Source organism: Kryptolebias marmoratus, linkage group LG21 (assembly GCF_001649575.2).
Source record: "Kryptolebias marmoratus isolate JLee-2015 linkage group LG21, ASM164957v2, whole genome shotgun sequence".
Lineage (NCBI taxonomy): Eukaryota > Metazoa > Chordata > Actinopteri > Cyprinodontiformes > Rivulidae > Kryptolebias > Kryptolebias marmoratus.
The window spans coordinates 3205414-3220301 of NC_051450.1; positions in this window are offsets into that span (position 1 = coordinate 3205414).

The following is a 14888-nucleotide window of genomic DNA, read 5'->3' on the forward strand; positions in this document are numbered from 1 at the left end:
AGAAGTACTCTGTGAGAGTTAATATTAAAATCTAACACTGAATTAGTGTTAGTAAGTGTTAAATTATTAACTCCAGCAGATTTGATATTTGACACTTTATAAGAGTTAAGGTACCAACTCTCCAAAAAGAGTTAAATTAACACTTTCTGGTGTGAACCCATATAGACATTTTAAAAATGTTGAAATCAAATCTGACAGTGTTAATCTGGGCCTCCTGGATTTGCTGTGTAGTTAGTTCTGTTTTGAAGCATAAAAAGCCTGATGAATCATACTAATGACCTTGAAAATCAAAAATATAAAAGCTATCCTTTAATAAAAGTTCATCTTTTATAAATACATGGTACCCTTTTGTTTTTATTTAAACAATGATGCTATTTGAGAAATGTGTCTCACTTGTCTGATGTGAAAGTTAGTTTAAATGTGTTCACTCGGCTAATCTGAATAATTACATGTCAAAATCTTGAATGCTACTATAAGGGTAATCTTTATTGTGACTTACAGTACAGTAGCTTCTCCTTACTTTGTCTTATCTTTGACCTTTGACACAAAGTTCACTTCCTCCAGGGTAACAGTGTGTCATCCAAAGCTTCCTTGATCAAAAAGGCAGGAAGGTAACGTCTTTTGTTAGCGCCACTGAATAGCGCTGATGCTGCCAAGACTAATTATGGGTAACTGGCAGGACAATAAGGTGATGACAGCTGTGAAACCGTTGTAACATAAGGACAGGAATCAGCCAAGCCTGCAACTTAGGCTGCACCCTTAGTTCACTCCCCTCCACTGTCACATTTGACTGGGCACAATTAAACTACACAATAACCTTTTTGTTAAACCCCGTTTGACACATGAAGGCATCACATCTGAAGAATTGTTGTTTTTTCTTTTGAAATTAAGATGCTTTGTCCCACTGTAAGGAATAAATGTACTTGCAAGAGGAATATATTATTATTTATTTACATCTGAAAAAAGGTGTAAATTATTCAAAATACAAAAAGATAACTGGAATGAGGACATATTGTGTGGCTCATAACAGAAGGTTTTATTTAATGCATCACTGGTTCACGGTCAATATGATACATATCTTGATACACTAACAAGGATCCAATTCATTAAAGAAAAAATATTCTTTTATTTAAGTGAATAAAAATGTTTTTATTAAACACACAAGATCATTTTCATTACTAATAAAACATGAGCATTCACAAACAGATCTTGTTTTAAAATTACATTGTCTATAAAAAGTATTCACCCCCTTGGATGTTTTATGCTTGTATTGCTGTCATATATCAATCATGGTTAATATAAATTGGCCTTCTTTACCAAAAAGAATTTAAAAAAATCTTTCTTCATTGTCAAATTTAAGTCAAATCCCTACAGAATAATACCAATTAAATAAAAATATGTTTAGGAGTTGTACTTTTAAAAAATCTTTTCTCTGAGTGGAAATAAGCCAGTGACTTTAAACAAAGTGAAAATTTATGCAGTCGTGTATTTAAATTTTATGTTTCATATTTTTTGTTTTTAATTGGCACTGCACAACACTCTCATAAATTGTTCAAGTTTGGTCACCATGTCTGTCAATCAAAAAGCAAAACACAAAAAAGACTGTCAGGCAACATGTGTTTAAACTTTTACCAATTAGCAACAAATTTATTCTTCATATTATTAATTTTAAACATTATTAACCCCTTTTCCTGGTTTATTTGTAGATTTAATATATGCACCCAATTTTATTTTATTATAAATCCATGACAGGGTCACATCGAGATAAAAAAGACAAACAACCATTCACGCTCTCAGTCACAGCTCGGCCAATTTAGAGTTACCAATTAAAATAATGCGCACGTTTTTTTGTTTTTTTTGTCTGTGTAAGGAAAGTGGAGTACCCGGAGAAAAGCCATGCTTGCACGGGGAGAATAAATGGTAAATGGCTTGCACTTGTATACTGCTTCTTTCTAGTCCAAAGACCCCAAAGCGCTTCACACTACAATCAGTCATTCACCCATTCACACACAATGGAAGTAGCTGTATTGTAGCCACAGCTGCCCTGGGGCAGGTGGACAGAAGTGAGGCTGCCGAGGCCCCAGGTTGGGAGGTAAACCTGCCACTCTCTCGCTGTGAGACAACAGCTGTAACCACGGTACCACCGTGCCACCATCATATGTTCTAATTGGGCTTCACATTCTTACAGTAAAGTAATAACTTGGGTTTGAAGTGACATTTGACTTTGCCAGAAATACATAATTCTAGATACTTCAACAAGCTTTGAGTTTGTAGGTTAAATGAAAAATCTCTGCATTGCTGTTGGACCTCATCATGGCCATATTCAATAAAATATATATTCATGATTTCAACAGACACCAACATAAGACCAAAAGCACAGGATCAGAGGACTTCCACTGAGATGATGAGCTTAATATGAAAACAAGGTGGTGTTTGGCATCACCGATCTTTTCCGTTAATGCAAAGCCAGAAAAGCCAAGTCTTGAAATTTAATTATAGAAGCACTGGGTGTGGAAAACGAGCAACCCAGTAATTATCCACTATAAAACTATGTGTTTTATCCTTCATAATGGGAACTATATTCAGAGCCTGGCAAAGAAACCCAAGAGCTTCTTGAGAAATTTAAAGCAATTTGAAAGACGGAACAAAACATTTTAGGAAGTTATAAAATGAACTTGCATCTGATGGGTCCTAAATCACAGTGCATTATGGGAACTATCTAATTTGGAGGTTCTTGTTATGATTTATTTATGCACTTTGTTGTTAAATGTTCTCTATTGTCCAATTTCAAAATGCACCGAAATATCATTTAATTGACACAAGCATCTACAAACTAGGTTAATTGTAAGGCCCCCTTTGAGAATCAATGACAACCTCGCTAATGTAAAAAAACAAAAAAAATTCAGACAGAACATGGATGGTTTTTGCAGAGCCTTGCCATGCTCTTCAAGTCCATTTTGAGCATACACAAAACTTCTGTAGCAAGGTGTGGTGACAGCATGGTGAGGTTCTTGGAGGAGTGAGGGGTGCATGGTAACAGTTGGACCTGCACACACCAGCATGCCTTGGTTGTTCAGTATTTGAAGTAGGACTGACTAAGATGTTGTCATGCTCAGGCTGCAAATGTGATGGTGATGAGATTATGAAAATAACCTACTCAGAAGTGACACCTGTATTTGCATTTATAGTCCGACAGAGTGTTGCCAGGGTGGGTGGAACAAGTGTGGTGAGGGGGCTGGTGAGCATTTTGGAGATGTGAAAAATAGCAGGAAACACCTATTTGACAAGTACTAATTGTGTTGCCTTCACACTGAAGGTTTTCCAAATTTGCCACAACCATCATGTAGGTTATGAGGAGTGTAGTGGTGTCATCATCCAGTGGGTTCTTAGCAAAAAGCCTGGTAGAAAGTCTTTATGGGCTATGAGGATACATGCCTCTTTAAGAATTCAGTGACAACTGTGATAAAACATTCAGAAACATACCTTCCTAGAACAAAACAAATCTGGATATGTACAGTCCTGCTCACCATTATTGGCACCCATGAAGTTTAAGTACATATAATGGAATATTTACTGAAGGAAATTCATCAAGTGAAACAACATTTTATTGCTGATAGCTTGTGCTTGATGCAAAACAGCAAATGATCAAAAACATTTAAAAAGATAAACATTATGAGGAAAACAAAGAAAAACATAATTTTTACCATGCCAGTGGTATTGGCACCCTTTGCTGCAAATCAATATGAAAACCCAATTTGGCTCACCTGTTGCAAATCACACATAAAGATCACTTGTGATGGACTGCCTCCACACATATGACAGGAATTAACCAATGAATGATCATGAAGATATTCACTCAGCTATGCAAATCATGAAGGGGTGCCAATAATGGTGAGCAGGACTGTATCTGTTTCTGTGTAGAATAGATAAGAAAGGATGTTGAAATATGAAAAAAGTTATACTGCTGTTCCAATTTTTTATTGACATTTTTATGGGTGATTGGCAGGACAAAAAAAATTAAATCAAATATCTACTTATCAGATTTTCCAAAACTTTTAGTTTTATAGCCTTACTGCCACATAACTTGTATTTTATTTTGGCAAAGGATTGCTTAGCAGTTTTAAAACTTGTAAGTTTGTTTATATTTCTATTATCTCCAGCTTTCTATTTTGTTTATGTGCACACTATGATATTAATGATAATTACTAATTGTTTTCCTTGAAGAATGTTCTCTGAATATAAAATAAAAACACCGACTGACAGCTGGGAGCCATATTTGCACAGTATTGACCTGTTTGCTGTGGAGAGGCAAACACATGAACAGAGGGGACATTGAAAATAAAAGGAGAACAAGACAAATAAAGAGTCGTAAGACATTAAACTCAGTGATAAAATCGGAATCACACAAAATGTTGGCTCCATGACAACAAACTGGCACAAATCAGTTGTCACATATTTGTAATTTGTTCAGTTTACTGAGGTTTTTGTATGAGCCAAAGGCATGTAAATAAACTTCGGTCAGGCAAACAAACAAATCCACTGAACCCTTACCTCATTGATAAAACTCGGTGTGCATCAGTAGCTTGGGAGGGGAAAATAAAGAGTACTTTCTGTTTTACTTTGCAAAAGTCAACAAAATTCTGATGTTTTTTTTAGAATGTAAACCCCCACTGTGGTAATAATGTTGATCTACTTGATGTAAAAAAGATTCAGCAAATCATATTACATGTTTATTCTGTATGACTGTTTTCATTACTGACAGTACAATGCTAACACAGACCTGTCTACTAAAACAGACTCTTTGTGGCACTTTGGGGCTAAAGAGCTGGACTCCAGTCTGTTTTTATAAGTGTTTATATCATTGCATTTCCTTTTTACCTTGAAAAGCTAATTAACTCAAAGATGGCTCAGTGAGAGAGACTCTGGAAAGCTCTGCAGTAAAAATGAAGCTTTGAGGTTTTGAATGTTAAGGTTCAGAACACTGAACTGCGTTTTAGTCTGAAGGGCTAAAACACAGTTTTTTTATTTTATTTTTTATTTTCATGTTCTTTTTTCATAACCCCGTCTGTAGTTTGATAGTTTTTCTCTTTCCCACATGTGTTTTTAGTCTTTATATGCATGCTGCTAGGAAGCATTGATGCTGTGTGATGGTACCTCCACCATGCTTTGCCATGGGGTTGTTATTAAGCAGAAAAATATTACTGATGCCAAGCAGTAAAATGATGTAACATGGCTAATTACCCTGTTGTTTGTTTCATGGATTTGTGTATTGGCCTGGTAATGAACTGGCAAGCACTAAGTGACATGCAGTGTGTTATTGCTGCCATCACATTATGTTTTAAAGGGTCTTTCATAAACACATACACTGCCTAATCTCTCTGCTAGCCTTGTACTGGCCCTGCAGCTTGTGTCTCTTCACTAAGCTCAAAGGTTATGGTATGCCGCCAGTGAAATGTCAGAAGGCTGCTCCTGCCCTGTCCATCCTGCGCCTCTCACAGGAAATTTATCTGCACAATAAACTACATCAAACATACTGGTGACCAAGCTTAGACAATACTCCTGTTGATGTGATGTACCAGCTTGTGAGGGAATTTGGAATTAGTGAGACTCAGCAAACAGGATTGCAACAAACAAAATGCCCTGTAACTAAACCCTTTGATTAACACATTTTGTTTACTAAAATCAGTGACAAAGCTCTCTTGTTTGAGTTCTTTTTTTGTGGGAGATTTCCAGCAAACAGTAAAGTATTTTTAGGGTGAAAGAGAATAGAAAACAGGGAATGAAAGGGCTCCTGTACAGAGTAGTCAGAGTGTGGTGATGATAAGCTTAGCATTGCTAATATTAAACACATCTAGACAGAATGTGGCTATCTGTGCATTTATTTGGAGCTGTCTGTGGGAAGGAGACAGGAATATCATTGTGGGAAAAAGTCTTCTCTAGATATGGAGCTAAACATCAGCAGTCTGCTATTATCTATGATGGAAAAGTTCAGCCTGGTTTAAAAAGGGCAAAAACAGAAAGAGGCTTTTTTCTCCATTGCTCTGACCTGTTGACATCTTCATGTGGCCAGTTAATAAGCAAAGCCTTTGAGGATATTTGATAAACTGTGCATACAAGGGATTTGACACAAACATCCAGGCACAAACTCTTCTTTATTAGATGGAACTGGAACTGATAGATTTGCACAAAGTTTCTGCTCATGCAATCACGCCTCTCCCTGTCTGTCTTTTCCCTCCTATCTGTCTCTGGCTCTCTTGGCTTCAGGCCTGAATCACATGGTTCAGTGATCAAGTTGGGGTATTGTGGTAAGCTTGGAGGGTGAAGCCCAAGAGCTTTGCTGGATTGCTGCTGTGGCTGAAATCAGTCTAAATAGGCCAAGCCCTCTTTGAGACTCAGAGGGCAGCACAAACACACCTCTCCTCCCCTCTCCTCTCTGTTCTCTCACCAGCTTCCCACTTTCATCTGACACCCATCCAGGCGGAGCTCGGCCACAGAGTTCAGTGTGTCCACAGGCTCACCTTTGCTTTCTCACAGCACCACGTTTGGACAAATTAACAGAAACGGGAGTGGATCAAAACAAAACACACATAGGGCTGGTACCATTCTCAAAAACGTTGTCTTTTGTATAAATGGAAAAAGTAATGTGTTAAAAAGTTCAACATTAGCATGGTTTATTGGGTTAGATACTTGGAAGTGTTATTGTAAGGTAGTCCAAGAACTGTCAGAAACATCATTTTGCAATCACATTTGGAAAATTTGGCACTTTCTACTTTAAGCACCAGGAAACCATCACAGAGAATCAGCACACATTAAAAACACCTGCTTGTGATATGTTTTCTACCTAGAAAGCTAAGGGGAAGGATGGAGTAAGGAAAAGGGGGAAAGAGTGAATTCTCAGACAAACTATCTCACCCCCACCCACCCCAAACCAGGCTCATTAACTCAATTCATTATCAACCTTTTTTGCCCCTCTCCATCCCTTCACCCCTACTGACTGGATAGATAGGCGGGGCGGGGGAGGCAGCTGAGCTCATTAGGCTAAGGATCACTGCACACCTCATTTACTGAAAATACCTGCATCTAAAAAGTCTTTTTGTGAGAACGTTCAACTTTCAGAGTTTCTCTTTGTGGAATGGTTAAGCAGTCATTCTCTGCTTTGCCTCCCTCTTTTGATATGTATATTATTTTCAGCATTTTTCTCAGTTTTTTTCTGGTCTTCCCCACTGCTTGAAGCAGAACCACTAACTGGGAATAATTGGTAGGGGGAGGGGGGTGCACAGCCCCTGTCTGACCAACCAATCTTCTAACAGAACAATCATCAGATTGTTCCCAAGGCTTGGTGAGACAACCTTCTACTGCAGATTTTACTTGTGATTAGCATGTATCTCCTTTAAAGTCAAAAACAATCATATGGAGGGAATTAAACTGCTGCCTTTAAACAACAGTCCTTAAAACTACAAGTTTGTTTTTTAAACTGTTACCCTGTACAGCCAGTCAGGGTTTGGGTTAGGCTGCATAGTTCCAGTGAAGGGTAAACATAATGCTTCAACATACCAAGACATTTCAGACATTATGCTACTAACGTTGTGACAACATTTTGAAGATGGCCCTCATCTATTCCAACTTGATGGTGCCCCAATGCGTAAAGGCACTAAAGACGTGATGGAATAATTTGACTGGCCAGCACAAAGCCCTGACTTCAACCTCGTCAAGCACTTTTGTAATGAACTGGAATGGAGTGTGTGAGCCAGAACTTCTTGTTCAACATCTGACCTCATAAATGCATTACAGACTGAATGGGCACCAATTCCCACAGACTTTAATGTCTTGTGAAAAGCTTTTGCAAGGCCAAGGATGACTATTGTGTGCACGCATGGCAGTGTTAGGAGGACCCAAGAGCATTACTCCTGGCATCATGGTGTGAGGAGGAACTTAAAGATATGGCATGGATGTTATTTTGAATTTGTCATCAGCATTTTTATAGTGTTTGTTTTCAACCAAAAAGAGGTGTGGCTCTTTTGAGAAGAAAGAATCATGAATCTCTTTTCATCTGACCGATATTAACTGTGGTTTTATTGGCTAAACATCAGCAGCCCCTCATTTTGGGTAGGATCGTATTGACAATGAAGATTTCATTTGTTTTGTCTTTAAAAACTGACAGGACAGTGAGCAACCATAATGAGGGCAGATGAAAGGTGTTCACTCCCAGCACCACCACATATCATTTTATCTTCTCTGATGCTTGCTTCATGTATATACAAACATACATAGCACTGGGGGATGTTTGTTTTCATTTTAAATTCTTAATCCTTTGGTTCTTTTCTGTAGTTTTTGTGTGCATGTATCACAAGTTAACACACATACACACTGGCATAAACATAGAAACAGCCCGAAGAGCTCAAAGAGCACTCACAGTGGCTTGTTGCTGTTTGATTTAAAGTCATGGTTAAATAATAACTTTATAATATTTATTCATAAATAAGTGGTGACATTAGTGATAACATATTGGTTCTCCAGCAAGTGTAAATTACTCCAGATCTCCCTGCAATGTATTCAGATGACATTTTCTGCAACTTTTTCATTTGCTGACAGCAAACATCAACTTCTAGTGTGTGCTGTTAATGGTACCAATAATTGTGCATTCTATCTGACCAATTTATATTATCTGCACCAATGACAAAAGGGTGATAATGTTTTTGCCTGTGTCTTTGCGTAGGTGTTTGTTTATCTGTTGTATTTGCAAAATATTTGATGAACCACTGAAAGTATTTGAATGAAACTTTTCAGAAAGTAATTACTGGGTGTATATCTATAACTGAAGAATGTTTAGAGTCAACCCAATTCAAAATGGCCATGGAAACACATAAATACAACTCAGCCAATTTTACAGATATTAATCTAAAATCTGGTGTGGTTATAACTGACAATCATCAACACATACCTCAGGAGGTAACAAATCTGGCAGATTTCACATAAGATTGTGTATAGCTTGACCAAAATTACTATAACTCTTTCCTTTCTCATCATAAAATCATCTTAGCTTAAAACTAAGAAGTAAAGCTTCTTTCTAACAGTGCAAAAGATGCAAACAACTGTTTTTTTGGGCTTTTCTAGCAAGTAACAGACTGAAGTCATCAATTTATGAGAATTAGAAGACATCTTTTATCATCACATGACACACAGACAGAGAGTAGGCATGGCTCCTAGATAGCTATCAATGGGTGTAAGTTATACTGCTAAACCCAGAGTATTGTGTCTCCCAGGGAGGTCATCTTAATGGCCTACAAGTGATGACAAACAAGATGTCTGATGACCTTAGAGAGCAACCCATCTGTTACTTAGAGCTACAACATATTTTACTCCCATCAAGATGAAACTAAAAGTATTGGCCTCAAAGAGCAGATATACAACATTCATATTGGATATGTTTTAGTGAACTGCAGCTGGACCTCATGCACAGACAGGCTGGTGCACAAAAAGACAGGTAACATGGGGCTAAAACGTAAATCTTTATGTACCAATTGTCCCTGTGCCTTGAAATTTCAGACTGAGTATTGAAAACTTATTTAAATGAACAATAGTTGATGTTAAGCAGTTGATTTACACTTTTGTTTAAAATAAATTTAAAGGGAAGTTACCAAAAATATGTTCATTTGAAATTAATTGACAAAGGATTTGTTGATATCAGCCACTTCCTCAATCTGCCGGTGGAACAGGCTGTGCAGGGGCTTATCTTTCCATGTTGCTTCCTCTTTCTCCTCTTCCACACTGGGTTTCTGCTGCCTGAGACGTGTTCACTTAGCAGATCATTATTGGGGACTTTCTTCCTGATGTAGTCCAGGATCTTGGTTGTTTATATTGCCTCCTTTGGCCAGGTTATTACACCAGCAGGGTATCTGATGATTGGCACTGTATATGTGTTGATGGCTTGGACTTTGTTCTTATCATTCAGCTGGATCCTGCCTTATTCTCTGTAGGTACTTGGTTGTGGCTGACTTCCTTGCGACCTCATCCCGTTTGGCATTTGTTGCCATTTCCAAGGTACTGGTCCAAATGACATTCCAATGTCCTTTCTGTATTTAGCAAGGACGTGGTGAAGTGGACAAGTGAGTTGATGTCTCGCTCACTTTTGGCATACAGCTTGATGTCACACACACACACACACACACACACACACACACACACACACACACACACACACACACACACACACACACACACAAATATCAGATATATCAGATATATCTTGATTAATGCCACCTGCCTGCCTCTTGCCTCCTTGTCCCACATTTGGGTTCCTCTCAGCCTTCACCATGGATCATGACAACTTAAGACTTACTATGATTAGGAAGTAAAATGCCGGGGTATCTTACCCCTAACACATATTTAAACAAGGAAAATATGTATGGTTTGACAGGGAAAAATGTATACATAAAATCCACCAAATCCATTGATTAAACACAGAACCTAACCTCCTCCCCTTTCCATACCTGACACCTTGGGGGCTTTGGTCGTTCCTTGCCAGAGGGGCTAATGGGAGTAATGCCCAGTCGTAGACAAGCAGAGCCAGGACACTTGCGGGGTCAATTTCACATGTGACTGGTGTTTCGTATTTAATGGGATCTGCTGTCACTTCATGTCAGCACAGTCAGTGGAGCTCAGGAGTAATGGAAGGAGAACAAGAAAATGATTGACAAATTTTTATGTTTAGCTGATCTTTTAAAGCATCACACAAAACTATAAAAACAGAAAGCTTAACATTCATTTTTCTTCATCTTTTCTCACCACCTCTTATTCCACATTCCCCCTCCATTCAGCAGGTCTGGCCCATGCTGGACCTTCATTAGGTCATGTGTACTCAATCCTGTTGTTCTTGCATTTCTTAATTTCCACTGTTATGGGGACAAAAATAGGTACAAAGCACATCACAGCCCTGGGTCTTTGCACTTGACCTCATTCGCTCATTACTGTTGCTATAGAAATGTACTTCCCTCATCACCTCTAGACAACCTGTCTCACAGCATGTCATTTTTTTCCTCCTGCAAACAACCATGGTTGGCTTGTGAGACGTAATTATTACTCTACAACTAGTATTAGTTCCATGATTGTTTTACAGAAGAAGTTTGTAAAACTAAGTACACAATGATTCAACAACACATAGAACCATCTTTACCAGTAAAACTAAACCCCAAACTTAATCTCATATATTGTTTGTAAATTTTTAAACTTTTCCTTACAATGTTGTTCACAGGTTTAATTTACATCCAGCACTTTTTAAGGTCCTCCACAGCACTTGTATCAGATTATTGTCTGGACTTTGACTGGTCCATTGAAACACTTTTGTTGCAGTTGTAAATGAAATAAGAAGACAGCAGGTAAAACTGGCAAACTTTATTAGAAACATGCTATCATGCCACATGCCATTACAGAGTGCTTCAGTCTTATTTTCTACTGCATTCTTTGTCTACACTCCTAGCACATGCTCTTCTGCCCTGCCATGTCACAGCAGGACTATCAAGTGACAAGAAGTAACAGAACATACACAAATGCATTAAGTGCAAAACTCAGTACACAATATCTCCCGTTACCCAAACAAAATACCTTATTCATTTGAAGCAAGGCAGTATTTTTCAGGAAGACTGGTATTCTTGAAATGCAGATTAAAATGTCTGCAATTTAGCGTTAACCTTTAGTTGGCAGAAGTGCTCTTTAATGAAAATAGTCTTCTTCTGGCACACAAAACACTATCAAAAATACAAGTGAAATTAGATTAATATCGCAAGACATTCAATCACATTCCTTTACATTTTTCACAACCTCTTGTTTAAAAGAACTTATTTCATTGGATGTTTTTTTTGTCCAGGTCAAGTTTGTATTGCAACTCATAGAATGTTTAAAATAGATCTTGCAAATAAATATATTTATTATTACAATTCCACTGCAATTGACATCCACCTTTCAAGTCATTTTACTTTGAACACTAGGTGAGCTGTGGGATTTGGAGAACCTGCTGATTCTGTTGCACTTCTGAGCAATTCCTCTGTTTGAACACTATCCAGACATTACCAAGCTTTTATATAAGTTGCAATACTAGTAGCCAAGTAAAAGAAAAAAAAATCAATGGATGAATGTCTGAAATCATTTAAACCTTGTAAATTTAAAAAAGCACAGATAAAGTACACCAAAAGATAAGTTTGTCTATCCATCCATCCATCCATTCATTTACTTAACCTACTTATTTCTGTTCTGGGTTGCAGGGGGCTGGTGCCTACCTTTGGCAGTCTAGGGTGAAAGGCAGAGACACCTTGGACAGGTCACAGTCTATCACAGAGCCACATGGAAATCTTTTTTTTATTATTATTTTAAAAATTTTTCGAATTAAAATATTATGAATATGGTCAGCTGGTCTCTCAACACAATAGATCAAATTTTCTCGACGAGAAGACTGGGCACAGGAGAGCCTTCCTGCCCCGATGGGACATTTTCAGCTGGACCCCGTGGAATCTTAGAGCAAGCAGAAGTTTGTGTGTTTTTTCGGAATATGAGTTGTAGATATTGAAGACTTATAAATAATTGGATTTTTAACAGAATTTCTGCTTTTTGGGCTTGGTCATTTCCTAATGGAATCGACCTTGGAGAAGTTTCTCACTCGGCCTGACGGAAGTGACCACTTTAATTTGGCTTTTTGGATTTGCCATTGAGATGTACCATTAAAACTCTTAAGGCTGACTTGAAATTATGCCGGTTTGTCCTAAACACTTCTGATATCCAAATCTGGCTCCACTGAGTTGGCCTTGGAAGGCTGGCTATCTGAAAGTTCTCCTGGATGTTATGTAAAAATGACGCTCTCCACCCATCAGTTCCCCTCCCTCCCCCAGGACACCTGCGGATACCCTCCCAAAGCCAGCTGATAAAACTTTCCATCACTATCAGGGCTATGGCAGACAGAGGCCTACCGTATTTTCCGCACCATAAGGAACACCGGATTATAAGGCACATGCTAAAACATACGTTCTACAAAAAACAAACAAACAAAAAAAAAGGTCACGGAAGCAAAACAGTGAGTTTTTTTTAAATTTAAGGCTTTTAGGTGCGCCTTATAGACCGGAAAATACGGTATCTGGGAGAGTATTGGTAGGTGTTCTTCACTGGCACCCTCTCTCATATGTTGCTCCCTGCCTCCTTTTTTTCTTTTCTTTTTGACACTGACAATTTTAGTTGGCCTTTTATTAAAATGTATTTAACTCTTAGCTGGTCTTCGGTGCTCTTAGTTAGCCTTCCGGTACCTTTAGTTTATTTTAGTTTTAATTTTATATTGTTGTGTGTGTTTTCATGATTTCATTTAGATTATTTTAGATTTAGCTTAGATTATCCTAGCTTATATTTTAGACATTGTTGTGTGTGTTTTGACTCTGTATTATTTTGTTCACATGTTGTAAAGCACTTTATATTGCCTTGTTGCTGAAAAGTGCTATATAAATAAATTTCACTTGACTTGGCTTAAACTCTTTCCAGGCTATACACATAATTTGTTGCCTACATCTGCCACCAGCATACCAGCCACCCCCATGTTTATGATTTAATCTAATGGAGTACACTTGCAATTAGGCAGATTTGGACCATTGTTAATAAATAATTATGATTTATCACTGACGTAGTTTTTAGACCTGGACATTTTGGGATGTAGCTTATCAGAGTCAAAATACAGTTCTAGCTCTCCAGAATGAGAAGTGTTTAAGATACCTGCAATAACTTAGTGACTAATTTGTTGCACAAGAGAAAGAGGGTGCACTTCTTCCTCTTTTGTATGTCAAATATGATCTTTTCCAAAGTCTGTCATTTCTGGTGTGCAAAACATGAACACCATTTTTTGAATAAAAAATGTTTTTTATTGAGGAAAAAAAAAAGCCTCATTTAGATGATTACCAAACACACTCCAGCACTCTACTGTATGTCTGTTATTTATGGATTGATCTAATCACCGGTATTTGTAAGTGTCAAAGACTAATGATTTACTTGTTTTTGAAAAAAAAAACAAACAGAGTTGGACAGTTTTGTGAAATGTATCAGAGAGTTGTACTTCTCAAACATTGCTGTGATCATGGTTTCTAAACACACAATCATAAAAGTATGAATTATCAACTTTGTGAACACTGTTTGCTTTCTTTTTGTAACCATGTTTCACTAAGGACACATGCAGGATAAGGCTTTACAGCTTCACGTGAGCAGTGATTCAAAAAGCTGAGTCCAGGCTTCCCCAGTAACATCAGTTACTACATACAGTATAATAAAAAAACATGCAAATTTTGTTTTTACTGATCACACTTGAAGTTATCTACAACCTGAAACAAATAAATTCAGTTAGTCTTGTACAGAAAGAGCTCCCTCTGCTGAGCTCAGTGTCTACAGCTCTCCCTCATAAACACTGGACTGAAGTTCCTTTTCCTCCCACGCTGCTTGTTCCATCCATCATCAGAACCAACATTTGAAATGTTATTTGTATTCTGTACTTACAGCATTCACAAGTAGAGAAATAAAACAAGGTGTGCTATTTTAATAACAGAAAGATGCCCCGTGGCATCATTAAGATTGAAGATCTTACTGTAATCTGCTGACATGCAGACAAATAGTTCAAGAACAAGTAAATGTTGCTACGCATCTCTAGTCAGAGTTTAAGGTATTTCTATCTAAAATATATAGCTTTACTTCTTTATATTTTTAGAAATGTTTTGTTAAATAATATTTAATTTATGTCTTGTTTTTTTCCTAATTGCTAAATAATCTTTTGTTTATTTGAGAAGCGAGGTTATCACAAAGTTGGTAGTAGAGTGAACCTCAAATGTATCTCAGTGGTCCTTAAAATGTAAAACTTTAAATATTATTATATT